The following is an 11,394-nucleotide window of genomic DNA, read 5'->3' on the forward strand; positions in this document are numbered from 1 at the left end:
GTGTAGAGGAAGGCCACTGATTTGTTTGAGTTAATTTTATATCCAGCTACAGCACTGAAGCTGTTTATCAGGTTTAGAAGTTCTCTGGTGGACTTTTTAGGGTCACTTATGTATACCATCATATCATCTGCAAATAATGATATTTTGACGTTAAGAGGTAGCAATTACAGCTGTCTTATCAGAAATGTACTCTTGAAGGAGATAGTAGAACCCAGCCTTCATCTTTCTTTGCTTCTTGCCCACCAGGAAGTGAGCAGGGTTGTCCCACTACCTTCCACCACCAGATAGTGCTGCCTTACATAGACCCCCAAATGATGGGCACTCTGCCATGGACTGAAACCTCTGAACCTGTGTGCTAAAACAAATCTTTCCTCCTTGTGAGGTGGTGACTACCTTGAGTTTTTGTTACAGAAACAGAAAGTTAACGACACACTTGCTTAACTGATATTTGCTGAATGCATGTTTATTAATTATTCTGTGCTTTTCTATTTCTGATTCCCATCCCAGTGTAAATGTTGGTGAGCAATTAGTTGACCTTTAGATGAAACACATTAAAGGTGCAGAAAGTATCAACTGCAGCATTCTTGTCCTCCTGGAATGTTGAAATTGTGTACAGAAACTAGCAAACACACCAGCTTCCTCCTCCTGGAGGAGGCTCATCTCCATCAGAGCACACAGCCCACCCCTCCCAGCTTTTCTGTATGTATATGTCCTTCCTTCATTTCCTGTCACTCCAGTTAGGTCAATCCCTAAACCATGCAGGTTACTGCGCCTTACTCAACAAAACATGGTTTAACATGCACACTGCACATGCAAGTTGCTGTAGAAAAATGATAACAAAAAATACCCAAGTTTCTTAGGATTACAAATCACTGTTAGGGTTGTGTAACCTGAGCACTTTTATTTTGTAAGGATTCTCCTAAATATATTAGAAATCTAAGTACACTTAAACCTAATTGTCCATCTCCAAAACATTCCAAATAAAGAAACATAACTATCCACACCAATTGCTACTCAAGACCATGCACTACTGGCCTCCTAGCAAGTCTTTTTTTTTTTCTGAGACAGGGTTTCTCTGTGTAGCCCTGGCTGTTCTGGAACTCACTTTGTAGACCAGGCTAGCCTCAAACTTAGAAATCTGCCTGCCTCTGCCTCCCAAGTGCTGGGATTAAAGGTGTGTACCACCACCACCCTAGCAACTCTTATGGAGGCATTTTCTCAACTAAGAGTCCCTCTTTCCAAATGGCTCTAGATTGTGTTCAGCCGACATAAAACCAACAAACACCCAAAGCACTTTCATCAATTCCAACAAACTGTACCCACTAAATGGCAGCACCCTCTGCCCACCTACTTAGCTCCTAGTAACTTCTGCTGTATTTTATTTTCCTTCATTTGCTTACTTAAAGTACTACATGTAAATGGAGTCAAATGCATCTGTCATTTGTTCCTGGATTATTTCATTAAACATATTTCCAAGGCCCACCCATATTATATTATATTATATATTAAATTTCGTTCCCCTTTGTGAGTGAATAGCAGTGCTTGTTATTTTAAACAACCAAATTTGTGTGATTTGTTATGGTTGCCATGGGAAACTAATTTATGTGATGAGAGAGAAAAAGATGCCTAAGTGTTTGGCTGAGAGTTGGGTGGATCAAGGCAGGAATCTACAAATGCAACAGATTAGGTTCAGGCTCTGTTCTGGGCCATGTTGAATTGGAGATGGCTGATCTGTCTTAAACGACATGCTGAGGAGACAGTTGGCTATGTTTCTCTGGAATTCCCCGCAAGTGCTGGGGAGTTGCAGCCTTTGGGAGGCAGCAGCACATAGATGATTTCTGAGGAAAATTGATGGGCTGTTCTTACCCAAGGAATGTGTATACACCAAGGAAGAAGCGGCAAGGTCAACCCAGCATTGAAAGGTGCAGCAGAGGAAGCAGGGCAGCTGGCAGGAACAGGCAGAGGGCTGGCAGAAAGCTCAGGAGATCGAGAATGGTTTTTCCTAGAAAAGCATGGCCAGTTGGGTTCTGAGCCAACAGGCAAGGGAGAGATACTTATGATTTGAATACGAGGGATGTGCTGTGCGGACATAAGCAAGAAAGGTGTGGGCTAAAGACAGGAGATAATGTTAGCGTTCTTAGTGCTTCTTCCTAGTGCCGTGGAGATAAAACACTGGCACAAGTTTTAAATAGTCTCCAAAGTTTATGTGTATGTGTGTTTTGCCTACATGTATGTCTATGCAACACATGGGTGTCTTGTGTCCTCAGAGGCCAGAAGAGGGTGTTGGTTCTTCTGAGACTGGAGTTACTGATGGATGTGTGGAGCTGAAATGTGTGTGCTGGGACTCAAATGCAAGTCCTTTAGAAGAACAGCCAGTGCTCTTCAAAAACCACCAAGCCAACTCCTTAGCCCCACTGGGGCAAGTTTTGCTGTTAGGTGCAAAAGAAAAGGGTACAACAGGCATTTTGAAACCATTTGAAGTGAAAGATACTATGGACAGTTCTGGCTATCTAACAAGAACCCAAGCCTCAGTGGCTTTAACCAAGTCCCTGTAGCTGATTCCATGATTTTCTGGTTAGGAATTTGGCAGAGCTTGGTTATGTGGCTCACTTACTTCCAGTAGCACTGGATGAAGTCGTAGGTAAGAATCAGTTTTGTTTGGGCTGGGTTTAAGAACATGATTTCATTCAGTGGATGGTACTGTTCTGAGGATGGCTAGAAGATCCATTTTACTGAGCCAGTTCAGTTGGCAAGGACACCAAAGGAGAATGTTTGACCCGTTAGACATGGCACACAGTTTGTTGTTACCTCTGCCTAGAAGCTGCATAGTATTGCTTCTGCTGTGTCCTGTGGCCCACCCAAATCCAGTAGGAGATGATCCCACCTCTCCATGGGACACTGTTAAATAATTCATAGCCAAGACCGACACCCCTGCAGAATATATTACAGGCTGGATGGGAATGCTTCAGGAATCTGGGAGAAATACTTAAGAAAGGGGCGATTGCAGGAGTGAAGCCCTTCAGAAGTCTCAAGGGGATATCCAGAGGGTTGGAAATGAGTTCTCTTCTTACTGAGACAGGAGGGAAAGAAGTCATATCAAGGGCAGACAATGGCTGATGAAACATTGTTCAACAACGCCCAAATGAACATACTGGCCAGGGTCAAATGACGAGGGCTGAGAAGAAGGCTGGACAGGACAGCCTCAGGGCTGGGACACTAGGGGTTTATTGTTTTGTCTGTTTGCTTGCTTGTTTTGAAGCAGATTTAATAGGAATGGCATTCAGTCATTACTGAAAATATTGCTAATTATCAGTTTTCTGAAATATTTTACCGAGTCTGTAAGGGAACGGTCCATATTTCAGGAGCTGTTGCCTATGCTGGTTAGTTTTGTTAACTTGACACGAGCTAGAGTCACAAACTAAGGAACCTCAACTGAGGAGCTGACTCCATTAGATTGGCCTGTGGCACACACACAAAGACATACACACATACACATTTTTTTAATTAAAAATCTTAAAAATTTTAAAATACTTATTTGTTTTATGTGTATTATGAGATGTTTACCTGATACATATATATATATATATATATATATATATATATATATATATACACTATATGTATTGCTAGTGTATGCAGAGGTTAGAAGATGGTGTCAGATCTCCTGGAACTAGAATTATAGCCAGTTGTCAATCAACATGCGGGTGCCAGGAACCAAACCCAGGTCTTCTACAACAGCATCAAATGCTCTTAACCACCAAGACATCTCTCTAGCCACAATAAAAATTATTTTAAAAAAAATGACAAGAATTAGTCCTCAGAAATCTAATTGATAGGCAATATCTTTTTGTAAATGATGGGCAAAATGTTTGCAATTCTTTTGATACATTTATTTGTGTGAAGTGGGGAGTAGGTCACATGCTGTGGCAGGCAGGTGAGAGTCAGAGGATAACTTTTGGGGATCAAACTTAGGTTATCAGGCTTAGTGGCATGCTTCCTCACCCAGAGACACACTGCTGTTGTTCTGAAATTTCTTTCAGGAATTTATGGTACACACACACACACACACACACACCATTGGTTGGCATCGTCTTCGTAATCATCATCATCATCAGACAGAGTTTTGTTTTTTTAAAATCACTCACTAAAATTACTTTATCATAATCTCACCATAGTCTTGGATATTTCCCAAGACTGGACCGTCATAGGAATAATATAGTTTTGTTGGTAATGAGGACATTCTAATGTAGACAAGACCTTGCTGAGAATTTCCAAGAGGGGATTAAAAGAATGTTTTTGGGCAATACCCGTGTAAAAGTTCACAGGGTTCCTAGAGTCACATCTGAAGTGGAAACTTAAGGGGTTCTTTGGAAAGCTGTTTGGATGGTGAAGGAACGCTTAGCTGAAGTGGAAACAGGTGAAAGACTAAGGCAGACTCGTGAAGGAACATTTCACTGAAGCAGACACAGGAGAGAGGACGTTCTGCTAAAGCAAGCATGTGAAAGGACAGGTGATGGAGGATTCTTAGCTAATGGTATGCATATATTGGTCTTCCTTACCTTGTGTAGTTGAGCTGCATTTGTCGGGACACCATAGAAAGAAATACACCAAAAACCTGGTGGTGTGCGCTGCAGTTTGTTGCTGCTTCCAAGGATTTAGGCTGATTGGATGCACGTGCTGAGGCCAGACCCGTGCTGAGGCAAGGCACGTGGAGGACACGTGATATTTGGAGGGTATAAATAGTGATGGAGACAGAGCTTGGCTTGCTGGTACAGCTAGCTGTGCAACGCTTGTGGCTCTCCTATCTTCGCTGATCTTTGCTTCTCTGAGAGAGGCACAGCTGAGAACTTCTCCGGGTGTTCCTGTTGGTCCCTCCTGCTAACTCAAGCCGAGGCTGAGGCCTGGCTGTCTCTGCTAGGGCGAGTCACCGCTGTTGCTAATCTGACAGTTCTGAACTGGACTGCTGGTGTATCTGTGAGGTGTTTGTGAGCGGACTGAGCTGCCACTGCCTGCTAACCTGTGAACTGAACTGCTTTTTAAACAGGTCCACTTCCCCGTGTCCTTTCTTTCCCACTACCTTGGGTGGATGGTGGGTTACAGGGGAGGTTAAAGCATTTAAGAACCATCATTAAAAATAGGGTTTGAAAAAAATGAAAGTTACACACAACACATTCAGCATGACTGGTCTCTTGTCTCCTCCCCAGGTACATGCTGGGGCCCACTGACTCTCCCTCTATGCCCTCCTTACTGTATTCGGTATACTTCATGTCTCTACACTGGGTTCTTAACTACTCAGCTTGCTGAGCTAGACATTTTAGGTTCAAGCTTGCCTCTGTTCCCTCATTGTGCAAATTCAGCGTTGGGACAATGAGGAATGTGCTCAGTTGTAGGTTCCAGAAAAACTACTTATGGTGTGAATACACTGGGGTTCAGTGACACACCCAGAGATACCCTCTGTCCCTTGTCAGTCAAAACGGACAGAAATGAAAAATACCACCAGTGTGCAAGCAGGTCTAAGCTACCACTTTCCCTTCAGCTGCCCCATGTTGGCTCACAAGTATTCTGTGCGAGAGGTGTGCTAGCTCCGTGTGTTCCTCTCAGTCTTGGGCTTACTGCCTCTGGCTGCAAGAGGATTGCAGTGGCTTCAAGAACTGCGTCCGCATTCAGGGCAGGGTGGACTAGAAAGGTGAAGTCTAAACTAACAGCATTACCTTCTCATCAAGATGACAGATGGTCACATGAGTTTCCACAGCATACCCCAGGCCCCACTGGTCAGAACTAGGTCATGTGTCCATCCTTATCCACAAAGACAACAGGAGCTTGGGAAATGGGATTCTCATGATTGGTGTAGAGCAGTATGCCTCCAGCACTGGGGCTAGACACATTGACTCCATCAAAAATCAAGTTCTGTTATAGAGGAATAAAGGGGAAATTTTTTTTTGCATGTAGAAAATAGTCTTAGCCATGGCAGCAAACTATTTTTGGTTCTGAGATAGCTTGCCAGTGTTCTCCTATCCCACCTACTACCTCTGGCTGGGTCGCTGGCCATCCATAGACTACAGTAGCCTTTGAACTGCCCCAGTGTGGCATGACTTCCCTATCAGTACCCACACTTGTGTTTCTGCATGCCAAGCTGATCGTGGTCCATTTTGGAGAAGAGAAATGCTTGACTTTCTCCACTGATGATGTCTGCCAAGCTTGACTGAAATCCTTGCCCCTCTCTCTACTTGGCAAATCTTTTGTTGACCTTCAAGGCTGAGTCTAAAAAAGTCCCTCTGAGAAAACTTTCCTGATGTGCCCTTGACTCTACTATCACAGACTAGCCTCAACTGCTTGGTTTCCTGTGTTTATTTATTGTGTTCACTCTGCCATAACCCTAACCCTTATCCTAACCCTAACCCTAACCCTAACCCTAACCCTAATCCTAAATTCCTAACACTAACCCTCTAGCCCTAATCCTAAACCTTACCTCTAACATAAACCCTAACCCCTAGCCCTAACCCTAACTCTGACTCTTTAACCCTCTAACCCTGACTCTGATCTTGACTCCAATCCTAACCCTAATTCTAACCCTTTAACCTTTTAACCCTGACCCTGATCCTAACCCCAACCCTGTCTTTCACTTGTTCATGCAGTTGTTCCTGGCACATCTCTATGTCTATGGAAGAAGCAGTCACTTGTCTCCCAATATCCATTCTCCTCATTTCATCAGTAAAATAACCCTGACTTCTAGCTGAGTCTGTGGCTACTTTGACTAAAGAGCAAATACTTTAAATGCCCCTGAGGAGAGTTAACACCATGTGACACACCTGGAGCCATAGCTGCCTTGTTGGACCAAGGGATGACTTTGGAAGTACAAGCTGTACGCTGTATGTGGTGAGGCAAGAAGATGAAAGTATGTGGATTGCTGGCTTGTGTACTGATCTGTAGTCTAGCATTGCCTACATGAGGAGGTTTAGGTGGAAGAAGAGAAAATTTCCCCAAGTAGTGACTCAATAGAGAAAATTTTCCAGTAGCAAAAAAATATATATATGTATGCTTTAAAAGAAATTGATTTAGACCAGACACGGAGCCACATGTCAGTTACCCAGACATTCAGGAGGTTAAGGTAGAAGAACCTTGAGTTTAAGACCAGCTGGGGTTGAAAAGCAGGAGAAACAAAACAAAACAAAAGGTCAGGGAGGCTGAGGATGGGGATACAGCTCAGTGATGAGAGTTTGCCTCCACATGCAAAGCCCAGGGTTCTATCTCCAGCACAACAAGGAGCAAAATTGATTTGGTTAAATTACAATATCTGGGCTTTACTATAGGTTGAAAATGATTGGTGGTTAGGTCTATTAGGTTCTGACATACATTATGCCGTGTGGTATTTTAAAAATACATTTATTTACTTTTAGTTTTTAATTATGTATTTGTAGGTGTCTCTGTATGTGGGTATGCATATGTGAGCTCAGATGCAAGGCACTGGGTTACCCTGGGGCTGGAGTCACAAGCACTGGTGAGTTAGCCCATGTAGGTGCTGGGAACAGAATTTGGGTCCTCTGCAAGAGCAGTCTTCACTACTGAGCCAGCTGAGCAGCTGTGTCATGTGGGAACATTGAAATCAGAACACCTGCTCTCACTGCTGCCTGTCACCTTGAGATGCCACAGAGCAGAGACAGGAATTGAGTCTTTAAAGCTGCAATTTATTCAGAGAGCTGAGAAGAAGGTGGACTAGCATCTAGAGATCTGTCTTGCATCTCATCACCATCATCATTGCAGATTACCAGGATGAGGACAAAAGCATCCGATCACCCCGGAGCTCAGGCTTGCCCTTTTGGTCAGGTGACTAGCTCGGGTTTTGAGAGTTTTGATGTCTAGCTCTCATTACTGTCCCTTGCCTTCTTTCCCCCCTTCTGTGGATGTTTTGACCCAGGCACTTCTCAAAATGATGAGTCCAGTAAATTTAGTGTCTGCTGGTATCCACTTTGTACTCTTCCAGGGTCATCTGGACTAGGGTGGCTGTTAACTCAAAAGACATCTGCCATTAACAGTGGGGATGTGCTAAGCAGCTAAGATCATGGACATGCCAATTCTTCTCTATGATGTGCAGTACGAGAGCATTTTTTTTAACACACCGAATACAAATGTGTCACCTTCAGTCTCTCTTCTCCTCTACAAATAGGAGGCAGGGTGTGTATGGCTTGCAAATGACCTTATACCACATGCCTGTTTATTTCCTGCTTCAGTGATTTTGTGTTTGTGACACTCTGTTCTACAGGTTACAAGGAAGGAGCTATTTAGCAACTGTTTTCCAAGCCTTTGCTGGTCATTTGCTCTCCTGATGAGCACTTGGCTTCCAGAGTCAGCTGCAAAGGGAGGAAAAGGTCAGGACAACATCTCACTCGGCTTCCCCAATTGGGGCTTGGTCCCCAAGGGAGAGTCACTGCTCTCTGGTGTGATTTGGCATCAACCACTGGTGAGCAGCAGGGAGGTTTGGGCCGAGTGTTTGTTGCAGATCTCTGGTTAGGGTTTGATAGCCTTATTTTCCCTCTTGAGCCCACTGCTGACCCAGACTTGCAAATGAGCGACCCATTGGAAAAGTTCAGTGACATTTGGCATCTGAGGAGCTGTGTGAAACTTGGCATCCGAAGACCGTTTAGTAGAAAATGTGGCATTTGGAATCTAATATAACGTAATTGGAGGGGAAAATTCCATGATTTTATGAATTTCACCTAAACATCTTCTGTGAAAAATCAACTTAGGTATTACCTGTTGGTGGTTGGGTCTGAGTTAGGTGTTTTCAGGTGACTATTACTGTGACAAAGAACATGACTGTCCTAGTTAGGGCTATGATTGCTGTGATGAAACACCATGACCAAAAGCAACTTGAGGAGGAAAGGGTTTTAATTGGCTTATGCTTCCACATCATTGTTCATCATTGAAGGAAGTCAGAAACAGGAGCACAAATGGGGCAGGATGGCACCACCTATAACAGTAGATCTTATGGAGGCATTCTCTCTCTCTCTCTCTCTCTCTCTCTCTCTCTCTCTCTCTCTCTGTCTCTGTCTCTGTCTCTGTGTGTGTGTGTGTGTGTGTGTGTGAGAGAGAGAGAGAGAGAGAGAGAGAGAGAGAGAGAGAGAGAGGCAGACAGACACAGAGAGACAGACATTCCGAGAGGGGGAGACAGACAGACAGACAGACACAGAGACAAAGAACAGAGAAAGAAGGGAGAGGGGGAAGGTTTGGGAAACCAAACTGTTCTCTACAGTTCCCTGCCTCACAAAGGCTGCTATCATGAATAACTGCCATCCAGGATTCCTGGCATAGACGTTTGATTTCACACTGAAAAGCCAGAGTTCAGAGGATCTGGACTCAAAGCCTTGCTTCCTTACTAGTGAAAGACCCCCGTTCCAGGGGGATACCCTTACTCTAGTCCCAGGATGAGACGACGCCCCAATAACTCGAGAGAAACCATTCTTGATGCAATATGCATGAGGTTTAATCGGGAAAAATCAACATGTTGAGGACAAGCTCATAGGAGATCGACCCAGAGCTGTTTCAATTGAGGACTTTTAAAGGAATGGGGTGGGGATGAGTTACAGCTTTTCTCCAGTAGAGCTGTCCTTGGTAAACATTCCACAGGGGATGGGAAAGTAACATATGGCTCATTTATGTCAGAGGGGTTATAAGCTATCTTTTGGAAAACATTCCTGGTGGAGATGCTAAGTGGGGAAATTGCTTTACAGCCCATCTCCTACAGAAGAGTTACTAACTTATCTTAGGCAAATATTTTTAGTCCCTTACACAAAGAGTGCCTGGGTGAGTTTAAGATGAGCCAGTTCCAGAGGTCATCGGTAATTCAGGCTGAAGGCTAAAGAACAAAGAACTCTTTGCTGGGCTTTTGTTTCTAGGGGTCTAAGAAACAAATTGAGTTGGAATTCTACACTAGCTTATGACCTTGACAAGCTTCCTGACTTCGTGCACAATTACACTGTGTGCTAGAGCTGGATTATCTCAGCTGGGTCACCCAATGTCCACATCTCTTTCCAATCCCGTGTCTACTACTGTCACATTAGCTGTGAATGAGTCTTTACATCCTAGTAGGACTTGGCAAATCAGCATTCCCCACGGCCATAGCGTTTCTTAACATTCACCAGCACTTCATTTCTAAAGTTGTGTTGTGAAGTTTATAATCCACGCCTGACTGAGGAGAGAGCTTGTGGGAGGCATGAAGCACAACTGACAATCAGCATCACTCCATGCCTCTCTCAAAACCAATCTCTCTCTACCCCGACCTATGAGCTATATTGTTGAAACTGCCCTTTGGGGAAGGTAGCAGCTGGTTCCACCCACTGCCTCCTAACTTTGCATAGCTGTTTCACCTCCTGGGATCTCTCTGGCCCTGGGGCCTATGTGACAATGGTGCAGCCTGTCTTTTTAGCATGAAATGTAAATGACATAGCCAGAGGAGCTGGAGATTACAAGGTTGGGTTGGCATTTGCACAGGCCTCCTTCCATGTGCCTTACAGAGCCTTGCTGACTCTGTAAGATTCAAAGTGAGCCTTAGCTACTGAGAGACCTCCAACTGAAACCTGAGGACAGAGTGGAGTTTGACACAAAAGCAAGAGGTTTATTTTTTCCAGTGTGCTGGGATCATCCTGCATCCAGAGGAGAGGCAACTCCTCTTTCTTTCATAAGTGGTTTATACAGCTTTTGAGAGGAGGGCAGATTATAGCAACAGCAACTAGGCATGGAATGATCGGTGGTCTTCACATTAATTGGCTGGGCAGGGAAAGGACTCAGGGATCTTCCCTAAGGCCTGGTGGGAAGTTCCAAGTCAGGACTCTCTCAGCTCCATGCTGGTTTGGATCTTGTGTTCCCCACACATGTGCTGGCTGAGGTCTACACTTGGAGTAGCAAGGCCTCAGGTTAAAACCAATGTGGGTTTAACATTTGGCATCTGACATTCAACAACAATGAGGAAATTCACATTTGATGTATGTATCTTTGGGGAAAGAAACACTGGTTTTATTTTATTTTTTTTAAAATGTAGTAGTGGTTCTCAGAGGTTGGCTTGGCTTCCAGTCCTGGTTCTTTGAAGACAGGCAGAAACTTGAGTGACAGCATAGGGACCCAGCCCCTTCTGTAAGTACTCTAGCCACCTCCAGTTCCCAGAATACTGGACCGTTACAATGCCAGGCTGCCAGGAACAGTGCCCTTGCTCTCTCCTAACAGACAAGTGGACAATCCAGCTAGGTGCTGTATTCAAACTGCCCCACTGCCAGCACCTTCCCTTCCCTGTTACAGGTACTATGGAGGGCCCCAAGGCCTTTCAGGAGGATGCATTGCTTGGATCATACCACATAGGCTTTGGTGCCTCCCTTCTCAGAAGGCTTCTGCTCCCTCACAAAG

This window comes from Mus pahari, chromosome 3, assembly GCF_900095145.1.
Source record: "Mus pahari chromosome 3, PAHARI_EIJ_v1.1, whole genome shotgun sequence".
Lineage (NCBI taxonomy): Eukaryota > Metazoa > Chordata > Mammalia > Rodentia > Muridae > Mus > Mus pahari.